Raw genomic sequence first — 6322 nt, forward strand, 5'->3', positions numbered from 1 at the left:
GGCCTAAACAATTCCAATCTCTTCCTCCGCGAAGTGATCATCTTTTCAAATCTTATCAAAAGTGGAAAACAGATATGATCCTATCTCTAAGTGAACCTAGAACACCCAAACTTGACATTCCTATCATTCTTGAGAAGGACGTTCTTCCTTTGAAAGATAAAACTAATGTCTTGCCTCAAGAAGATTCCCAACCCATCCCTATGGATGTGACTATGTCTATATCTAATAAACTTCCTAAAAGTAGACCTATCCCTCCTCGTCATGATGGACTTGGTCTCCTTCCTAAACCAAAAATTCTTCCTTTATATGGAGCAGTTCCTCCTCCTTCCTTCTATAGAGAGAAGAGAGCTTCTTCTTCTCCTATTATCAAGCCTAAGAGACCACAACCTAAACACCCAAGTGATAAGGATGAGAACATTCCTCCTCCTCAATCTTCTCCACTTCCTACTAAGACTAGACGAAATCATTCTGCATGTGAACGCCGACGAAAGCGTCGTCTTAGGGCTCAAGCAGCTGCTTCTCAAACTTTGCAATCTCCAAAAACACCTTCAACAAGCATTATTCTATTTTCTCCAAAATCTCCAAAACATAAGATGCATGATGGTCTTGATCCTGTGCGAGTCAAAGATCCTATTTTTATAAATCTTGATGATGATATCGATGAAAATGTTATTCATGATGAAAATGTTACTTCTCTTGCTTCTGATAGTGAATATGAACTTGTTGATATTGATAACCATTTATCTAATGAATTTTCTAAAGCACTTATCCTAGCTCCTAGACAAGAACAGCGTGGCTTGGAACATGAACATAGCCCTTGTTTGGATCTTGTGATAGCTCCATCTGCTGTGTTGGATGTTCCTCCTCTAGCGTGTTCCCGACCTTCCCGAAACATTGATCAGCAAGATCGGGGGGTAGATGACGTGCTAGACTAGTTTCATTAGCATAGCAGATTCTCTCCCCCTCTCTTTTGTTACTTCCTCTATGTGTTATTCTCATTCTTCTATTTGTTGTCCTTAGTGTTGTCTACTTGAGGATGATGCAAAGCATTGAGATCTCTCGATCTCTCTCATGTTGACTCAAAAGACACATGTGTTCCCTTCTTCTAGGTGACCTTCCTTGATTGGGGAATGAAGAACAATTATGCATATATACATATGATACACATGAATTATCATACAGCATACTGACCCCGAGGAAAGTGAAGTCACCTCGTGCTTTGTGTTTTGTGTCTATTATCCTTGGGTTTATCTCACACTTGGGGGCTAAATCCTTGCGATAACGTGCTCCTTTCCCTTTTCATTCTTATATGTATCACTACCTTAAAGCAATCACCCCCGGTGAGGCATGTTTGATCGCTTTAATGTAGGGGGGCATACATCCCGTTCATATCTTTTCAAGATACTTGAAAATTTCTTGGCAAATTTAACCTTGCCTTGAAATTTTTTGATATCTTTCTTGCATGACTCATAGTGAGGGAACCTTGCTACTGACAGTCATGGTTCTCCCTCGTGATCTTCCCTTTTACTTTGTCAATCGAAGTCGTAAGATCCTTAGTCCACTGGGGGCTTGGTGTGTCTTGCCTCCTTGACGTGGTGAAAGTCTTTCAATGTTGTTTCCTTGTACTTTACCGGAAGTATGAGCATACGCCTATACTCCTGCTAAAGTGGGGGCTAAATGTAGCGTCCTAAAATTGTGACACTTGCAATTTCGACTGCATTTTGGTCTTCACGATGGCGACGCAACACGCAACCTGAATGGAGACCCCGAAACCTGATTATGACACCAAAAACTGCATTTTCTTGCACTTTGGCCTGAACCTCCTTTGCACCCTGCTGTCCCGGGAGGTGGGACCAGAGCGCCCAGCACCCTGGTCCTTCAGGACCAGGGCACCCAGTGCCCTGGTCCCCCAGGACCATGGCGCCCAGTGCCCTGGTCCCTGGGTCCTATTTTGGGCCCGATCTCTTTTGGACTTCGGGTCTTTATGATTGCAAATTGGAAAATTATGTTTCCTGGTCGGCCTAAGGTCGGGAAAATCAGTCTATCAGCCCTAAATGACAAGTATATAAACTACATTTGCCTCTCCCATTTGGGTAAGAAGGACATATGTGTACAAGCGTGGAAACTATACTCAAGGATTCAAACATTCAAGCATTCAAGCATTCCTTCTAAGTCTCCATTCAAGGCTAAGTGTTGCATTCAAGACAAGGATTCAACCATTGAAGAGGAGATCACTTACTACATACTACTACAACATACAACATACAACATCTATACCTTCGCACATAAGGATACAAACATCCTTACAACAAGGTATTAGTACTTGTTTTACATTACAGACATTTACATTTACAGCACTTGCTCATTTCTTGGTTAATTCCAAAACCGGGGTTTGACCTAAAGGCAAACCCCTAATCCCTAACCCCCCAATCATCTTCGCTTTTCTGTGTGTAGGTTGCAGGTACGCGGCTGAAATTGAAGATCTGGAATCCTTGTGCAGAGACGAACAGATCCCCCTTTGTTTCGCGGATTTTTCGGAGGATCGTGGCGCTCGGGCGCCATCGTCCTGACAACTTTTGCTCAAATTTGCAGGATAGTGCCGTATCGACATTTTACTGCTAATTCCAAGTCCGCAGCTTCATACTGTATTCCTATCTCAGTTTATAAGCGAATCTTTGTCACTTTCTATGCATTCCTAGCTTAATTCTTCTATCAACATTCTTTACAAAAGAGGGTAGCCTTGCTTTCTTAACCCTTGAAACACATTTAGCATCCAATCTTGCATTGTGTGGGATTGGATCTTGTGGGTTTCAACCCCTCTTTTGAATGTAAAGTCTCTCCCCTAAGTGAAAACCATCAAACCCTAGTGAATCTCCCTTCTATCTCCTTGGAGTTGGAAGAGGGGAGAGCAACTAGGGTTTGATCGCGATTTTCCGCTTTACACTTAGACATACCTAATGTGCATTTATTGACCTACCTAACATGCATTTATGACAACAATTAATGCAACAAGGTACAAGGAGGTTTTGTGGTACTTACCAACTCTCTTGCATCTACTGACCCTTGATATTGACGAACATGATTGAATTTGTGCACTAATACCATTGCTGTTGACTGTTGACTGCTCTCTTCTCTCTCTGTACTCTAATCTCTTAAGTGTGTGGATGAAAATGAGGATGTTTTCCCTCGTAGTCTATCTTATAGACTACCCTAGCCCTATTCTTCTGAGCCACTCTTCTTTATCCCATGACTTTATCACTTTACCCTATCTTATCTATCATTTCTAGCCTTTCTTTCTTATCAAGAGATTGTCTGCAATCTTTTCAAATAAAATTCATCCAATCTCTTGAGGGGACATATCATTCTCATCTTGGGGCAACTTTATATCAGTTTATTTTATCTTCTTTGAGCCAATGCAAGAAGCTACATTGTCTCAAAGAGGGGCAAAATGTAGACACCTAAAATTGTCTTGTCTTATTAAATAAATATTTTTTATTTATTTAATTATTTAAGATTAAGTCTTCTATTAATTAAATAAATAAATATTTATTTAATTAATTCATTAATCCTCTTCTATCCTTTTTCCCCATTTAAATAAATATATTTATTTATTTAAATTGTCCTTTTCCTAAATTAAATAAATATTTTATTTATTTAATTGATCCCGATTCTTCTATTAATTAAATAAATCTTTATTTATTTAATTAGTTCATTAGGCCTTTCTACCCATGACACATGACATTCATCTCTTAATTCCTACACTACCTACCCTCTCATTATTTTCTTATTTCCTCTACCTACGCTCTAATCCTAGCTGACCATTTATCTTTTACACTTCTTAATCTTATCCCTTCATTTCCTACAATGTCTTCTATATAAGAGGATACTCTCTTTCATTATTAACCCCTCCTAAGCATTCTAATTGTCTAACTTACTTATACAATCAATTCTTTTTGCAATGAAGCTATCAACCACATTTTCACTCTTTGTTGAGCTCTTGAGCACACATAAAATCTGAGAGCAAATATATCAAGCAAGATCAATGGAGATAGGAAGAATGTAGATTCAAAACCCTAGTGGACATGTGATGGTATAATCTTTTTGATTTTTTTGATTTGCATTTTCTTAGGTAATCTTCATATGTTATAGTGGATCTTTATTGTTTTTAAGGTAGGGTTTTGTTGTTGAATTCATTTAGTCTTTCAATATTATTGTTTCCATTATCCACTTTTCAATACCATACACAGTAACCATAGGAGTACTTATCGGTTTATAGACTTCCATACCAAATTTCTTCAACAATTCCTTAGTATACTTAGTTTAACACATGAAAATACCTTTATTAGTCTGAGTAACCTGCAAACCTAAGAAAAATTTCATTTTTCCAATCATAAACATTTCAAATTCTTTCTCCATATTTTTAGAAAATTCCATGCATAACTTATCTTCACCTCCAAATATTATGTCATCAACAAAGACCTAAATAATCAGTATATCATTATTAGTGACTTTATAATACAAATTACTATCAACATTACCCTTAGTAAAACCAAGCTTCAAAAGATATTTATCTAACCTTACATACCAAGCTCTAGGTGCTTGTTTCAATCCATATAAAGCTTTCCATAACTTGCAAACCATGTTTTTGTCATTTGAAAGTAAAAAACCATTAATTTTCTCAATATAAACTTCCTCATCAAGATCTCCATTCAGAAAGGCACACTTAACATCAATCTGATAAACCTTGTAGTTCTTATGTGTAACATAGGCAAGAAATAATATTATAGCTTCAATCCTAGCTACTGGTGCAAAAAATTCACCATAATCAATTCCTTCCATATGAGAATATCCTTTACAAACCAATCTAGCTTTATTCCTTACAACTTATCTATCCTCATTTAATTTATTCCTAAAAACCCATTTAGTTCCAATAACATTTTTCTTTTTAGTCCGGGGAACTAAAGTCCATGTGTTATTCTTCTCTATCTGATCTAATTCTTCTTCCATAGCTTTCAACCAATATTCATCTTTACATGCTTCAATTACTGATACCATTTCAACTTGAGAAATTAAACATACCTCATTAGCTACTAATCTCCTTCTTGTCATCACTCCATTGTTCTTATCTCCAATGATCTAATCTTCTGAATGATTCAATCTCACATACCTAGGAGTCTTTTCACTCTCTATTCCTCTTTCCAGTTCTTCAGTTACTATTGAATTTTTTGATTCTGTCGGAGTAATTAGCTCAATAATCTATTCCAATAAAGGTGTTACCGGTTCAATTATGATCATTTCCATTGTCGGTTCTTGCTCATAAAATTTGATTTGACTTCTATTTAACTCATCCACCTTAACATTAGCACTCTCTATAATTCTCTACAATCTCTTGTTATAACATCTATATGCTTTGCTTTGATTAGAATAACCAAGAAAAATTCCTTCATCACATCTAGGATCAAATTTGCCAATGATATCATCTCTCCTGATATAACATTTACTACCAAATTTTAAAATATTTAACTATAGGCGTATTTCCAAACCATAATTCATAAGGTGTCTTATTGGTTTATCCTTTGATATATTACTCTATTAAATGTATAGACTATTGTTCTCACTACTTCTCTCCAATAGATATGAGGTATATTAGCTTCCATCATCATTGTTCTAGAAGCATCCAAGATAGTTCTATTCTTCCTTTTCATAACTCCATTCTATTGAGGTGTCTGGGGAGTAGAAAATTGTCTCCTTATATCATGCTTCTCATAAAAGTTATTAAACTCACCGGATGTAAATTCTCCACCATAATCTGACCTTAAACACTTAATCTTGAATCCTATCTCAGACTCAACTTTAGCTTTAAAGATTTTAAAATTTTCAAAAGCCTCAGATTTTTCCCTTAGAAAAGTAACCCACATCATTCTAGAATAACCATCAATGATTAAAATGAAATATCTATCACCTTGAAAACTTTTAACTCTAGGAGGGCCACACAAATCAGTATGAATAAGATCAAGAACATCATTAGATTTATCTTGTATACTTTTAAAATAGGTTCTGACATGTTTTCTCATTTGACATTCTTTACATACCGGATTATAGGGCTTCACAATCTTAGGTATATCTCTAACTGCCTTAGTTGAACTGATCTTCACAATGCAATCAAAATTCACATGAGATAGCCTTTTATGGCATAGCCAACTCTCATTAATTTGTGCAATCAAACATGTCTTCTCACCGGAATTCAAATGAAATATATTACCTTTTGTCTGAGTACCGGTTGCAATCTCCAATCCATATCTATTAATGATTTTGTATTTTC

This window comes from Cryptomeria japonica, chromosome 7 (genome assembly GCF_030272615.1).
Source record: "Cryptomeria japonica chromosome 7, Sugi_1.0, whole genome shotgun sequence".
NCBI classification, from domain to species: Eukaryota; Viridiplantae; Streptophyta; class Pinopsida; order Cupressales; family Cupressaceae; genus Cryptomeria; species Cryptomeria japonica.